Raw genomic sequence first — 17,736 nt, forward strand, 5'->3', positions numbered from 1 at the left:
GGATGTCATATAGAGGAGGGAGAAAGGTTGTTTTCTGCTGCTCCAGAGAAGTGGACACGGAGCAATGGATCCAAACTACAAGAAAGAAGATTCCACCTAAACATTAGGAAGAACTTCCTGACAGTAAGAGCTGTTCGACAGTGGGATTTGCTGCCAAGGAGTGTGGTAGAGTCTCCTTCTTTGGAGGTCTTTAAGCAGAGGCTTGACAACCATATGTCAGGAGTGCTCTGATGGTGTTTCCTGCTTGGCAGGGGGTTGGACTCGATGGCCCTTGTGGTCTCTTCCAACTCTATGACTCTATGATTCTATGATTCCCCAATACATAGGGGTTTTTTTTCTTAACACTGCTCGGAGAACTGCATCACAAATTTCGGAAGACGTGTTTCAGTTCGTATATTGTTTTGGAAAGTGAGAAACTGATAGATTCAGCTTTAAATCTGAACTGACTTCAATTTGTCCTCTATCCCTTCTAGAGAATAAGCTCTACTGAGCACAATCGCTGAGACAATTATGCTGATAGAGAAGTCTTCCATTTTCCTATTGTTTTCCTATTGTGAATTTTCTATATTTTAGGAAACTGTTCACCAGTCCTGTTTTAAGAGGCTGAATATTCACTTGAGCCATACATACTCTTTATTTTCACTGCACCTTGTGACAATGCCATTTTTCATTTCTTAGTTGACATTTTGTTGTTGTTTAGTCGTTTAGTCGTATCCGACTATTCGTGACCCCATGGACCAGAGCACGCCAGGCACTCCTGTCTTCCACTGCCTCCCGCAGTTTGGTCAGACTCATGCTGGTAGCTTCAAGAACACTGTCCAACCATCTCGTCCTCTGTCGTCCCCTTCTCCTTGTGCCCTCCATCTTTCCCAACATCAGGGTCTTTTGCAGGGAGTCTTCTCTTCTCATGAGGTGGCCAAAGTCTTGGAGCCTCGGCTTCACGATCTGTCCTTCCAGTGAGCACTCAGGGCTGATTTCCTTAAGAATGGAGAGGTCTGATCTTCTTGCAGTCCATGGGACTCTCAAGAGTCTCCTCCAGCACCATAATTCAAAAGCATCAATTCTTCGGCAATCAGCCTTCTTTATAGTCCAGCTTTCACTTCCATACATCACTACTGGGAAAACCATAGCTTTTACTATACGGACCTTTGTTGGCAAGGTGATGTCTCTACTTTTTAAAATGCTGTCTAGGTTTGTCATTGCTTTTCTCCCAAGAAGCAGGTGTCTTTTAATTTCGTGGCTGCTATCACCCTCTGCAGTGATCATGGAGCCCAAGAACGTAAAATCTCTCACTGCCTCCATTTCTTCCCCTTCTATTTTCCAGGAGGTGATGGGACCAGTTGCCATGATCTTCGTTTTTTTGATGTTGAGCTTCAGACCATATCTTGTGCTCTCCTCTTTTACCCTCATTAAAAGGTTCTTTAATTCCTCCTCTCTGCCATCAAGGTTGTGTCATCTGCATATCTGAGGTTGTTGATATTTCTTCCGGCAATCTTAATTCCGTCTAGGGATTCATCCAGCCCAGCCTTTCGCATGATGAATTTTGCATATAAGTTAAATAAGCAGGGAGACAATATACAGCCTTGTCGTACTCCTTTCCCAATTTTGAACCAATCAGTTGTTCCATATCCAGTTCTAACTGTAGCTTCTTGTCCCACATAGAGATTTCTCAGGAGACAGATGAGGTGATCCGGCACTCCCATTTCTTTAAGAACTTGCCATAGTTTGCTGTGGTCGACACAGTCAAAAGCTTTTGCATAGTCAATGAAGCAGAAGTAGATGTCTTTCTGGAACTCTCTAGCTTTCTCCATAATCCATCGCATGTTTGCAATTTGGTATCTGGTTCCTCTGCCTCTTCTAAATCCAGCTTGCACTTCTGGGAGTTCTTGGTCCACATAGTTGACATTTACTGCTTGTCAATGGATGTGGCCCTCTCTGTGTGTAAAACCTGGAACAAGTAGCCTCATTCTCCTACCCCTAAGGAAAATCTGGATCACCACTCACCATGGGGAGAGGAGAAGTTACAGAAACTTCTGGAAACATTTACCCTAGACATTGGGACTAGGACACAATGCAGATTCATAATTAGAAAGAAAACTAGTATAGCAATGGCATTATCAATCAAGTGAAGTTATTGAGAACTGTTTGCTCAGGAATGTAAATAGAAAGAACCAGCAGAGCTGCAATGGAATAACCTATCAAATGCATTTATTGAGGTCTGCTGGCTTAGATATTTTTCAAACATAGACAATCTGTCATGGAGTGTTGGATTGGCTCTTCAGTGTGTTGAACGCTGCCTTGCCCATCTTCCTCATCATGGCAAAGTGTCAATAACACTTGGCATCAGGAAGCCCGGTGTGCAGTGCTACTGTCCACAATATTGTCCCAAAAATTCTATTGAAATCTTCGGAAAACCTTTCCAAGTAAGCATGACTAGGGTTTTATGTGTACATGCATGCAAACATTTTGAAGCATCTATACCACATGAAAATGACTTGCAAATCATGAACTGCAATACAAAAAACCCCCCAAACTTTAACATGTATTAAAACTGCTAATCACAATGAAGCACCAGCAAAGTGAACAAAAATTAACATCCTTTCTATAAGGCTTTTGAAAGTAAGTATTCTGTAGCATGTGAGAGAAACTGTTGAGCAGGTTTCTCTCATGGAGGAGTTCTAGAGATAGGTTGCTTCAACATATATGTTGGCCGCTTGGATCTCAGAAAACCTGTTGTCTGGCTAGAGTATGAAGTAAAATCCAGCATAGCTTGGATGAAGCCTCAAGTATGCCCAAATGAAATCAGTGGGGTAAAAGTCCAGCATTTTGGCTGGATTGGGGTGAATACCAGGAGTTTTTGCCAGGGCTGTGGCAGACCCCAATAGATTTTGGAATTCTGGGTGTAACACCCACTGCTAAAGCTATCTATGACATATTGCTTTGGGTTGGTTTTTTTAATGAAATAAGAAAACAATCACCTTGCCCCCTGCTTTTTGGAAACTGGTCCAAAGGTCTGTCTCTGTGTGTATCAGCTCAGTCAACTCAGTGGTCAATTCATTATAAGCAGCACCAGTTTTAGGGTGGTGTGGGTAGTTCCCCCACACAGGGCACTGATCTGAGGGGGTGCAAAATTGAGAAGATCCATAACTGAGAAGATCCATTTGTGGTTGGCAATTTTGTCCACATATTACGAAATATTATTGTGCCATATTACGAAATGTTACTGAAGTGAACCTGTTATAGGATTCTAGATCTTACTGCTGTCCAGGCCTCCTCAAATGAAGACACAGACAGCCTTATGAGAAAGGAAATCTACAGCAGGATGCATCACTCATTCAGAATCACCTAAAGCTTGCTCATCTTTGGGTGCATATACTTGTGAGCCATTATGAGCGAGCCATTGGTCCCTTTCCATCCTGATTATTTGAAATATGCATATGGGACTGAATAAGTGAGATGGATTGTGTGAATGGCTTGCCATTTCTTTCATTTGGCACTGAAGTATATCAAGTACAAACTCATAGAGCAATTTCCTCATGCACCATATGGCTGTGTAGTCCCATAGGGCCAATCTACTTTTTCCATTTTTAAAAAAAGCAAGCAGGGTAAGTTAGTGTAGCAGCAGCACAGCTGTACATTAATATGAGAGTTCTCTTTTGTGGGGACTTCTGTGATTAGATCTTTAATAGACTGAGAAAAAGTCTTATATGCACGAACGGAATGGCTAGATGGCAAAGGCAGAGATTTTTTAACCAAACCTTTGAAGTGAATCGAACCTTTGCCAGTTTGTTTGCTTCTAATATCAAGCAAAAATTAATGAAGGTGGTGGTTGCTGAACCATAATGCCATTTAGTGGATTCTTTTTAGGGGGGGGGGAAATAGGGGGAATTGATTTTCCACAAATAAGAAATTGCAGCACACTGTGGTAGCATACATTTGAATGTAATGGAGTCTTTGATTAATGCCCTTTATTTATTTATTTCCCCACTTTCCGCTGTGAGTCATTTATATAAGCAGGACAGGGCGCTAATGAAACAGACGGGTATCAGTGGATATGTCCACCTATGGCTGTTGAAGTTGCTATTAAGATATTTCACTTGAGGTGGGGGGTGAACAGTGCATTGTCATGGTGATATGAATTTGCCCGATCTTGATTACTCTGGATGAGTCTATCACTAAGGTTTTGTCTAAAGTGATAGCTGATATTTCTTTCTGAGTAGATAATTCACCTTCAGGAGTGGCATCTGAAACAAGCAGTCTGTCTGTCTGTGTGTGTGTGTGTGTGTGTGTGTGTGTGAGAGAGAGAGAGAGAGAGAGAGAGAGAGAGAGAGAGAGAGAAATATAGAAAGAGAGTGGGGCAGGGACTGGAACCAGCAGAGTTTGTGTGGCTAGAGTTATGTGACCCAGAATATGAGAAGTGAGTATTATCTCTCTACAGAGGCTGTAAAATCAGTGCCTTTTTTCTAAAAAAATGTTTAGGGGTATTCTCATTTTCCTACTCATATTGAAATATTGCCCCTCAATGAAGCCAAACTTATATTCACAAAATGTTTAGGGATATGTGTACCCCTGTGTACACCCCCCCCCCAAAAAAAATCACTGTGTATAATGAAGAAAATCAAAGCGAATCAGGGGTTTTCTCCCTCTGAGTCAAAACACAGTACAGTCGTACCTTGGATCCTGAATGGCCTGCAAGTCAAACGTTTTGGCTCCAGAACGCCGCAACCCTGGAAATGACTGTTCTGGTTTGTGAACTATTTTTGGAAGCTGAATGTCTGATGGAGCTTCAGTGGCTTCTGATTGGCTGCAGGAGCTTCCTGAAGCCAATCAGAAGCCGTGCTTTGGTTTCTGAATGTTTTGGAAGTCGAATGGAAATGGAGAATGTGTAACAACAGCATTCATGATATTTAAAATGGGTAAATGACAAGTACTCAGAAAACGGGGCATTCTACTGATGTGGAATAGAATGTCCCTATTCATAGATGGTGCCCCGCAAGACAAATGCCTCGCAAGATGGAAAACCCGCTAGACGAAAGGGTTTTCCGTTTTTCAATGTGCTTCGCAGGACGAATCTCCCTATGGGCAAGACAAAAAAAACGCTAGACGAAGATACTCGCGGAACGGATTAATTTCGTCTTGCGAGGCACCACTGTATTCCATATAGCAGCGGGAGCAATCAATGGGCCCTTCAGATGTTTTTGACTACAAATTCCATCAGCCCCAGCCAGGAGGGCCAATGACCAGATATCATGGGAAATGTAGTTCACAATATCTGGACGATACCATATTAGCTGTCCCTGCCATTATTTTATTTATTTAATTAATTTATGTACCGCCCTATACCCAGAGGTCCCAGGGCGGTTCACAGAAAAGATCACAATATATAAAATCAAAATGAAAACAATAACACACAGGCACCAAAAGAGCTGCATTTTAAAAGGGTATAGGATGTCGATCAGGTCAACCAAAGGCCTGGTTAAAAAGGAACATTTTTGCTTGACGCCTAAAGGTGTATAATGAAGGTACCAAGGGAAGTTCTCTGGGGAGAGCATTCCACAGATGGGGAGCCACTGCAGAGAAGGCCCTGTTCTTGTGTTGCCACCATCTCTCAAGGAGGAGGCAAATGAAGGAGGGCCTCAGAAGATGATCTCAGTGTCTGGGAAGGTTCACATGGAAACAGGCAGTTCTTTAGCCAAAGCTATACAGAAAAACTCTAGGGGGAGCTCTGCCAAGTTTTGTTTTTTATACATTGTTTATTCCTGTATTGCAGGGGGGTTGCACTACATTCCTGCATTGCCCCCAGGGTCCCTTCCAACTCTACAATTCTATGATCATGGCTACTGCACTAAGCCTATCTAAAAATATTCTTTATCATTCCTCATGACTCAGTGGTTCCAAGAACCAGGACTGGAGTGGAATGTTATTTTTTAAAAAATGAGCTGTAATTACTCCTTTAAGCAGACAGAGGCATTGTAACCCAAGCCATGGAAGATTCCTTCTACAGGTCTTGCTATAGGCTAAGAACAAAAAAACCAAACCAAAAAAAAAGTGGTTTTTCATATTATCCTGCATGGAGAAGACCCAATTGGGGAACCTGCTGAAGATCTGAAACAGTTTACACCATAAGAAGAAGAGTTTGGATTTGATATCCCGCTTTATCACTACCCAAAGGAGTCTCAAAGCGGCTAACATTCTCCTTTCCCTTCCTCCCCCACAACAAACACTCTGTGAGGTGAGTGAGGCTGAGAGACTTCAGAGAAGTATGACTAGCCCAAGGTGACCCAGCAGCTGCATGTGGAGGAGCGGGGAAGTGAACCCGGTTCACCAGATTACGAGTCTACCGCTCTTAACCACTACACCACACTGGCTCTCACCATAAGCAAGATGCAAGCAGAAACAGAAGCTGCCCTTTTCAACAATACTCATGAGAAATAATTTATTGCTTTAATGTTGTCTGGATTAAACTTTGTTTAGGACCTGGAGGTGTATTTGAATATGGGAGTTACACTTGCCATGATGCACAGCGACATCCAGAACATTCCGACTGGCTCTGGTTTGCATGGCAGAAACTGGGCTCCCCTTTCTACCCTCGTGCCACAGACATGCAAAGATTTGTGGGGACAGCCATAATAAATCAATTATGCTCGTTTTATTTCATTACATTTACAAAACCACAGACAGTATTATAGGAGGCTGGTGCAGGTGACTCAGCCTTCCAGAGAGATCCTATATGATCCATATACTGCATTATTCAAAGTGGGTTTATCCTCTTCCCAAACATTTTGCATTTTATGAATTTCAGGTGCTGACGCAAATTCCACCTGTCTCTATTTATTTTAGTAGCTGTGTGTCAACAGTCCTTTTAATAATTATATGCTAACAAACAAGCAAACAAAGCAAAACCCTCCACTAGAATAAATCCCACCAGCCCTACAAAAATTAGGCGAAATCCTTCAACCGTTGGTATACATCTAATTGTTTAATATTTGAAGCATGCCGAAACAAATGTCATTAAACTGTTACATTATACCAAACAAAAAACAAATAATTCCCAGCAGCCCAGACAAACCTGGGTTGATTATAATCTACGAGCATACATATGAAATGTGTAACATTTGAAGCACACTGCACTGAACACTATCAAATTGTCAATTCAGAAATACAAAATGAAACCATTTAAATATATTCTAGGAGCCAAGGAAAAATTATGTTTGTCATTCATCAGAGTACAAGCAATCAAGCCTGAAGATTATTCATAGCATACAGTTCCCTATCAAATGCCATTGAACTGTTACTCTTGGGTGGGGGGAAGGCTGCTAAATCTCTGTATGTATCTTTAACAGCAAATTAAGACATGCTCTAATATTAACAGCAATTGCAAAATCAAATTAGGTTGCTAATTTGATGTTTAGGAAGATTATTTTTTGAGAGGTTATTTGGAAACAAGGGTAAGATGTTGCTTTCTATGTAGCAGTGCAGGAGTGATGACTTTGCCAGGTCTCCCCCCCCCCCTTTCCAAACATCTCTCTCTGCTTCTTTCTTTTTAGGAAAGATAAGAAACAAGGCTTCATAAGCATGGCTTCTTCCACAGGAGACAAAAGCAATGCCTACCAGTAAGGTGATCTGACAGGCAGAAATTCTGGCCACCCCACTCTTAACTTTCCACATCAGGAAGAGACATTGGGAGTTCTGGGGTGTGTATGCTCACGCCAACATGGGAACATCAAAGTTGCTATTTATGCAACAATCACATTATTGCATTGTGCTGAGTGTAGCACAATGTCAGGGACTGGTCAGATGAGGAGGTGTGGGGGAGACTGCCACCCCAGTAGGCTTCCAGGGAGGGGGCAAATGAAGATAGCATGGACCCAAGTTTGTGGTGGTGGGAAACAGGACACACCCCCAGGGCCGGATATAAGTTTGATGAGGCCCTAAGCTACTGAAGGTAATGGGGCCTTTTTTGTGTCCAGCTGTCGTTTGTCAACAACCAATTGCCGCTGTTTTTTGTGTTGAATACCGTATTTTTCACTCTATAAGACGCACCAGACCATAAAACGCACCTAGTTTTTGGAGGAGGGAAACAAGAAAGAGAATATTCTGAATCCCAGAAGAACAGCAAGAGGGAGCGCTGCACAGTGTTCCCTCTTGCTGTTCTGGCTTCCGGGATAGCTGTGCAGCCTGCATTCACTCCATAAGACGCACACACATTTCCCCTTACTTTTTAGGAGGGAAAAAGTGCATCTTATAGAACGAAAAATACGGTATATGCTATATGGTAATTTATGGACCTAAAAGGTATCTTAAGCCATTTGCACATAACAAAATATGTATTTTATCAAAGTAATTGTTGAACTGAAATACAATTTAGAAGTGTATTAATAATGAAATACAATTAAGAAGAAGTATATTAATAGTGATATTTTAGGCAGCAGGCTAGCAGGCGAGGCCCATCACTTACACCAGGCTTCCTCAAACTTGGCCCTCCAGATGTTTTTTGGCCTACAGCTCCCATGATCCCTAGCTACCAGGACCGGTGGTAAGGGATAATGGGAATTGTAGTCTTAAAACATCTGGAGGGCTGAGGTTGAGGAAGTCTGACTTACATCATAGGAGCCTACACAACACAAAACACTGTTGCTGTATGTCGGTTTTATTTTATTTGTTTTTTTATCTTATATTTTGGAAATGTGCATCTAGTTTTTTCCCCCTTTAATTTTTTTTGGTGCCCCCAAGAGAGTAGGGCCCTAAGCTATAGCTTGTTTAGTTTATACATAAATCTGGCACTGCACACCCCAGAAGAAGAAAAGAGCTGGGAAATAATGGAGGGTGAGGAGCAGGAGTGAGCTAGCAGATGCAGCAGCCCTGAACAGAGACAGGAGACAGATACGTTAGAGACAGTACAATAAGAAGTTGACACTATGTCCCTTGAGAGCCGAATAGATCCCCCTTCCTCTAAAACCAGGCATTCCATCCACGTCACAGAACAGAAAACCAAACACAGGTAGAAGGAGTGGTCTGATACGTAGGAAGCGAGCTGCTGGGGGGGGGGGAGGAACTCTGGGCAACAGTTCAAGCCTTGAGGGAGCATCTTCCATGGTCTCCATGTATTTCTGTTTGATATCAATTAACGAACTGATGAAGAAGCCGACTGTGTGCCTGGTTTCACTCGGCTGTTAGCCAAGTGTGCTGCCTGTCAGCTCCCTTGTGACACACCCCTAGCCAGCCCTAGCACTTTATGAAGAAAAAATGGGGGTGCTCTCCTCCCTTACACAATGTAGTGCTGGCTGGGAGTTTAGTTTATCAAACCCCCTCCAGCACAATTATTATTATTATTATTATTATTATTATTATTATTATTATTATTCGCTTGTTACCCAAAGGTCTCCAAGCAACTTACAGCAAGGAAAAATATGCAATACACAATAACACATAACATCCATGGAAAAACTAAAGAAGAAATCTCATACCAGCCCATAAATTAGTAGCGAACAACATTAACAATACAAAAATGCTAAAAGCAATACAGTCGTACCTCTAGTTACGAACTTAATTCGTTCTGGAGGTCCGTTCTTAACCTGAAACTGTTCTTAACTAGAGGCGTGCCTCTTGCTGCCGCCGCACTGCCGGCACACAATTTCCGTTCTCATCCTGGGGCAAAGTTCTCAACTCAAGGTAACTCTTCCTGGTTAGCAGAGTTTGTAACCTGAGGCATTTGTAACTCGAGGTACCACTGTACTCTGATTTACTAATTGGCAAATAAACAAAGCCTCAACCAACCCCCAGTCCAAGAACTATTGCCATCAAACCAACAATCCCCACCCCCATTTAGCCTCCCCACTCCACCAGAGGTCTGGGGCCATTACAAATCCATGGGGAGTAAGTCCAGTGTCCCCCAGGGATGGACTGGGGTATCACATCTCCCTTCAGGGGGAGCAGTAGGAAAGCAAGAAGATGGTAACAAAAGTTTACTGCTACTTTTCAAAGGATGTACACTTACCTGGAGTACTTCTGCTATGTTCAATAAACTTAATCTGTTTAAAAATAACTTTAAATTGGGTTTTATAAACAAAGATCATATGAATACAAAGCAACACAAAATAAATAAACCAAATCTTCTCAAGTCATTTGCATATCACAAAAATAGAGTAATATCTGCAATGTAGGGTGCATTAGTAATTGTCAATGTATAGGTTCTTGGTTTGTGAATTGGTTTAAAAGGAAAAACAAAAGGAAAACACGATAGATCAGAATGAACATTCAATATGGCAAAGCTAAAAGCTCAATAAGGAGCTCTTGTGGTTGTGCTTAGATTAAGCATGAGCAATAAATAGTCCTTTTCCCTGTTAGGTTACCAGTGAAACAATATAAAGTATTGGCATGTTGATGAACGTGAGAGTGTGGTGCAAAGTGAATAATAATAATGATAATAATATTTTATTTATACCCCGCTCATCTGGCTGGTTTTTTACCAGCCACTCTTGGCAGCTTACAACAAAATATTAAAATACAATAATTCGTCAGATATTAAAAGCTTCCCTAAACAGAGCTGCCTTCAGATGTCTTCTAAAAGTCAGATAGTTGTTTATTTCTTCGACATCTGGTGGGAGGGCATTCCACAGGATGGGCTTCACTATAGAGAAGGCCACCTGCCTGGTTCCCTGTAACTTTGCTTCTCACAATGAGGGAACTGACAGAAGGCCCTTGGAGCTGGACCTCAATGTCCAGGTTGAACAATAGGGGTGGAAACGCTCCTTCAGTTATACTGGGCCGAGGTCATTTAGGACTTTAAAGTTCAGCACCAACCCTTTGAATTGTGCTCGGAAATGTACTGGGAGCCAATGTAGGTCTTTCAAGACCAGTGTTATGTGGTCTTGGCGGGTGCTCCCAGTCAGCAGTCTAGCTGCCGCATTCTGGATTATTTGTAGTTTTCGGGTCACCTTCAAAGGTAGCCCCAGGTAGAGGGCATTGCAGTAGTCCAAGCGGGAGAGCATGCACCACTCTGGTGAGACAGTCCGCAGGCAGATAGGGTCTCAGCCTGTGTACCAGATGGAGCTGGTAAACAACTGCCCTGGACACAGAATTGACTTGCGCCTCCATGGACAGCTGTGAGTCACCAATTTAAGCACCATTTGTGCTTAAATTTAAATTGAGATCAACCAGATTGAGCCAAATGCTGATGGGCAGGGAGGTATTGCTCATTTTCTGTAACACTGGCATATCTAACTTACTTTTGAGTTAAAATGCAGAGGACTGAGTAGCACAGTAGCTCTAATGGCAGGGCATTGCCACAATCAAAACACCTTCATCACAGATATGACACTTTGAGAAAAGCTTTGTGCTGCGCATCTTCGAAAAGCTACATTGGTTGATATATTAGTGCAATCCATCAAACTGTCATGCCTGCTATGATGTCTAATGCTGAGCTATGCTGTAATGGCTACAGTCAATGGAGAATTTGAACCACAGCATCCTGCAGCAATGCAAACTGAGACCTACACGATGTGTGCGTTCCCCTTCCCATTGGTATCTGAGATATCTTATCTTGTTATAATTCAGTGCCGTACTAGCAAAATGGCTGTTAAAAGATTACGATGGTGAGAGTGTCAGCAGAAGGCCTGAGCCTCTAGCCCATGTGGATTGCAGGGTTGGCTTGAGGCAGATGGCACCCTGATTTCACATAATCGGATTAGCAAATGGAGCTTATTTTGTCACTGGAAAAGCATCTTTCCGAGGGTTGCAGGGCAGCGTAGAACAGAACAGGGTTTTCTTTGGCACCTTGTCACCACATCCAGGGGCGGAGGAAGGGGTGTGTGGTGGTGGTGTCACCACTGAGGGGGCGACAAAATGCCAGGCGGCACTCACCATGGGGCTTGCAGCACGCCCGAGCCACATGTATCTCCTGAGAGTGACACGGTGGCTTGGGCGCACGCAGGCTCCGAACTGCCCCAAACGGTGTGCCCACCGCCTCTCCCTCAGCTGTAGGGTGGCTGAGCGGGAGGAGGTAGGCAGACTCCATAGAGACCCCATGGAGCGTCCTGCCCCGGCTGGCCCCACCCCATGGGTGGCTGGCCCCACCTCTGAACGCAGGGCATGCACGCCGCCCCAGACGCCCAATCGGCTTGTTCTGCCGCTGACCACACCTAGCTCCCTAGTATCTGTCTGGGCACCCCCCCCCCCAATGTTTAAAATGTGGCCCTTACTATAACAACGTCAGGTGAGTTCCGGCACCTTTTCTTCTTCAAAACAAAAGAAACAAAACAAAACAAAACACACTGATTATAACATTTTTACTGGGTTTTACAAAAGAAATAAAGGTATAACAAATAGTGCATATAAGCAGTGCTTTTGCCCTAAAAAAATGTTTAGGGGTACTCTCATTTTGACTCAAGAAAATCACCATTTTATCATTCAAATTGGGGGGGGGGAATACAGTAAATGGACAAAAGTACAAAGATTCACAAAATGTTTAGGGGTATGCATCCCCCTGTGTCCCCCCAGAAAAAAACCTACTTTATATAAGTATCATAAAAGTTATATATCTTTCCTGCATGGCAAAACTTTTGTACTGTGTTTATAATAGTGTTTCAGACATATGATTTCATATCATTGGTAAGCATACATATTCTTAATAAAACCAAAGTAACGAAGGTGAAATTAACTGTTAACTGACAATATTGTACAGCCAAATACTCTCAAATTTTTTGATTGGATTCTAATAAAATATCTCAGATACTGCAGCTAAGTATCAAATGCCCATATGATTATTTTGCAGAAGTGTTCATTTTCTTTTCATGTTATGGGTAATACAAAATGAGGCGCTAATGAATATGAATGTGAAGGCAGGGGTAAATGTTGAAGCATTTTTCAGACCAACCAAATTGCACTAAAGGCTGGTGGGGAAGATCATACACTCTCTGGAATATGTAATAAAATCAAACCACGCTGGCTCAAAGCCATCCTCATTGATTTGTCCACGTGACAACCTTCACTTATTTGTTAGTCACACTAAAAGGGCTATTTCCCAGATAGTTTTATACCAGTTGTTTGCTGTTATACCAGAAAAGGTCTTTTCTGTGTCTGGTTATGTTTCACATGGCAGCCTGTAATATTTTATCAATTATTTGTTGTGTAAATCTAATTTGCATCTTGTCATTCTCTTGTTTTTCATCTCTCTAACTATCTATAATCTATCACCTACCAATCCAGCTAGCTATTAATCTAGCTATCTACTCATCTCCTGAATTAGCAATAGTCCCTGAAATCTAACATTTACCTTGTTGGCAGGAGCTGGGACCGAGCAATGGGAGCTCACCGCATCACGGGGATTTGAACCGCCAACCTTCTGATCGGCAAGCCCAAGAGGCTCAGTGGTTTAGACCGTAGTGTCACCCGTGTCCCAATACCTTTGTTCATAGATAATGAAAAATTGTAACATGTTAATTTTTCATCAGTGTTTGATGTTTTATTGTGTTTTTACTATTCTGCTGCAAGCTGCCCAGAATGGCTGGGGAAACTCAGCCAGATAGGTGGGGTAATAATAATAATAATAATAATAATAATAATAATAATAATAATAATAATAATAAATCAATTTGGCAAGTGGAGATCTTGAGTCATCTTTAAATGAGAGCAGTTTTGTTCTGTAACATGGTAAGCAAAAGGCAACTTGTGACCCTCCAAGCTACAAAGAGCCCTCCAGCCCATCTTGCGTTGCCTCGCTACAAATTTTGCAGTCCTGTGCTTTAGCAATTTATGACCAGCCAGGAATTTCTGCTACATGCTATTACCTGCCAAGCGCACGCAGCTTCATTTTGAAATTCCATATTTTCTCCAGCAGCGTAGATGATGTCAACGACGTGAGTGTTTTCTTTGACTTACAGCATAACAATTGGAAGTCCTACTGGAAATTTTAATATGTGTTGCAGACTCCAGTCCGAGGAGTTTGTGCTTCCATCAACTCCTCTGTCTTAATGCGTTATGTGGTCCAACCTTGAACTCATTACCTCCTCCCAAACAAGTAAATTGCATTCAGCATGAGATGGCACAGCAACCCTTTTCCGGACATGTTCAGGCACTCCCCAGCCTTTATTGGCCACTCCATAATCACAGGAAAAGTCAGGCCTACTCCACAGTTAATACATCAAAATTACTTCCTCTCATCTATCTCAGAGGTAACAGTCAATAAAGGGGCCTTCTTCAAGACCGGTGTCCTTGAAGCTAGATATTAATTTTAATTATAACCATATACTACTGACAAAGCTAATCCCTCCCCACAGCGATGTGGAACAAAATTGTAAGTTACTTCCCCTCACGCTTCTCCCCAGGCAGATAAACTAGGATTATTTGAGATAAGACACTGCCTTTTCAGTTAACCTCTCGCCTATCAGCTTGTCCCTAAAAAGTGCAACCAAGGTGTGCATCCTCAGGCCACTGACCTTTCCTGTCCATTGTGATCCATAGAGATGACAAAACTACCTTGAGGTATGTGGTGATGGATAGCTGACATTGATAATGAGCACTCATCCAGATTTGCTTGCAAAGTGTTTACACATCTTCCCATTAATCATTCATTCATCCCACAATTTTCATCTGTCACTTTTCAAATTACAAAAGCTACTTTTTATTTATTTATTTGGAAAAAGTAGGTTTGTTGTGCTAGGGTGGCAGAGCACTTGAAGACACTTGAATTGGATGAACCTAAATTCCCAGTACAGTGGTACCTTGGTTCTCAAACTTAATCCGTTCCGGAAGTCCATTCCAAAACCAAAGGGTTCCAAAACCAAGGCATGCTTTCCCATAGAAAGTAAGACAAAATGGATCGATCCATTCCAGACTCTTAAAAACAATGCCTAAAACAGCAATTTAACATGAATTTTACTATCTAATGAGACCATTGATCCATAAAATGAAAGCAATAAACAATGTACTGCAGTCACACAATCAATCAATCAATCAATCAGTAGCTGAACTGGGTTCCACACAGTCACAAAAAAAAAAAAGCCTCAAAAAGAAAAACGCAAAATGAATAGCAAAAACAGACAGACCTCAGCGTAACACTCAAAACGGAAGTGTGGCACTCAAATCGGAAGCGTAACACTCAAAAGGGAGCACGTTCGGCTTCCAAAAAACGTTCAAAAACCGGAACACTTACTTCCGGGTTTGCAGTGTTTGGGTTCCAAGTAATTTGAGTACCAAGGCGTTTGAGAACCAAGGTACCACTGTATTCAATTGACAGTGTGGAGACACCCTAAAAATTCAGTGTCATTGATCCACTGACATCTTCCGTTTCTCAACTGTCCCTGGTGAATTGAGATGGAATTGGCAGCGGGTTCAGGATTACTCATCACTCCTTAATAATTCTGCCTCAATCAGTTGCTGTGAAGCATTGGTAATAAAAACCATGAGAGTTACCGTTTGCTCCCTACTCTTCCTCAGTGGGCCGCTGGGGACCAATGTTGTGTCAGGAAGCCATTGTTATGCTCCTGATGATAACACTGGCAGTGCAATCGCATCTTAACACAACACGGGGGTAAATTTGGCCCATTCGACAAAACCCAAATGAACATGTTTGATGTAGGTACATTCTGAATTGACACGGGGGAGGCTCACCCATTACTACTCTGCCTGCAGACTTTTGATTAGCTTAAGCAGAGCTTTTAGTATGTTCTTAATGATGTTTAAATCCACAAAGCATGCTCTGCTTCCCAGATTTTAAAAGGCTGCAGCAAAATTGTTTGGATTTTATTTGGGGTTGGGTTGTCGTTGGGCGGTTGAAGAAACCCTCCCCGGTTTCTTGGTATAGCTTTCCCAGAGTTGCTTCAAAATAGACATATTGATTTTATTTTTATTTTGTCAACATGGTTTCATAATGAAGTTTGCAACTTAATATTGTACTTTATAATGGTATTTTGCCACTCTATATTGTATTACAATGCCACGGTTATGTAGTATTGTAATTTAATGGACTCGCATAGCACAGCAAGTTGTAGCTCCTTTAGTTTATTAGTATTTGATATATTGCAATATTAGCTAGGCCAAAGCCTAAAGCTATTTTGGGCAGGCAGAATCAAAAGTTTCTTGACACTTTACAGCTTCTGCATGCATTTTAGTTGAACAGTTTGAGGAGGAAAGGGTCTTTGCCTTGGGTTTTCATTTGTTTTGGTTAAGACATTAGTTTAGTTTTTTTATTTAAAAAATGTTTTAGAGCCCATTTTTACTTTATTCTTGCTTGGAAACATATATGAACTGTAATTTTTTATTATTATATAATAGTAATGATGTTTATTTCCATGGTCCTTCTCAGTTTCTTGTCTAAACTTGCACACACTTCTGGACAGGGATTGAGTTGTTAGCTGACAAACCTTGTAAACATTCTAATCTCATATTTGAAATATTTAAGATGGATGGGTTATTTACTTCTGCTGGTTGCGTGTGTTTTTACTCCTTTTTCCAGCTAAAAGCTGCTCAAATCAGCTTACAAACAAATATTAAACCTCAAAACTAAAAATCAAAGGTAAAGCAATAAATGAATAACAGAACACTAAAAATATCAAATGAGAAAAACAGTAACAAAGAAGCAGACGGTAATATAAATCAATTGACAAAGTGGAGCAAACTTGAGTGAGCAATAAAAGGTTATGCTTTTGGCAAGCCAAAGACCTGCCAGACAGAAGATTCTCCTGAGATTACTATTGTAGATTCAGATCTTTATCCAGCAGGATTAAGAAACAGAGTAATATGTTTCCCTATGATTAGGAATAAAAATTCCATGAAGTCTTAGCCTCATACTCTACCAGGGAAGGATTAAAACTTCTGGGTGAGTTGGAACAACTAAGAGGCCAATGTCTACATTGCTTAAGAACATCTGTCAAGAACAGGCTTTCTCAACCTCGACCCTCCAGATGTTTTGAGACTACAATTCCCATCATCCCTCACCACTGGTCCTGCTAGCTAGGGATCATGGGAGTTGTAGGCCAAAAACATCTGGAGGGCCGAGGTTGAGGAAGCCTGGTCAAGAACATTTGCCAAGCAGAGACAGCCTCTGTCCCTTATTCACATGGCATTGTTTTCCCAAAGGGTCCACCCCATTCCACCAGGCTCCAGCCACCAACCATATATGAGGCACTAGCATGAGCTTCATAAAGTGTGCAATGCTGCACACTTTGCTTCCTGGCACTGCCATTGCTGAAATTTACCTTGATGGTAATGGGCACAGGCGCCGACTTGGGCCCTGTGGCGATCACACAGGGTCCCCGGACGTTTAACGGTCTATTGACCCTGTGCCACCACTGTGATTGCTTTCTTCGCTCCCACCAACCCATTTCGCACGGGTATACACGGAGTCCAGACAGTTGTTAACAATAACAAATACAGTGGTACCTCGCAAGACGAACGCCTCGCAAGACGGAAAACCCGCTAGACGAAAGGGTTTTCCGTTTTGGAGGCGCTTCGCAAAACGAATTTCCCTATGGGCTTGCTTCGCAAGAAGACAGCCCATAGGGAAATCTCCGGGACAGCGGGGAAGCACGACCTCCTCCCGCCGCCTGGCATCGCAACGAAGCTCCAATGCCGGGCGGGGGGGGAACGCCTCCTCCCGCCGCCCGGCATCGCAACGAAGCTCCGATGCCAGGCGGGGGGGGGGAACGCCTCCTCCCGCCGCCCGGCATCGCAACGAAGCTCCGATGCCGGGCGGGGGGGGGACACCTCCTCCCGCCGCCCGGCATCGCAACGAAGCTC

The sequence above is a fragment of the Podarcis bocagei genome (genome assembly GCF_964188305.1).
Source record: "Podarcis bocagei genome assembly, chromosome: 9".
NCBI lineage: Eukaryota > Metazoa > Chordata > Lepidosauria > Squamata > Lacertidae > Podarcis > Podarcis bocagei.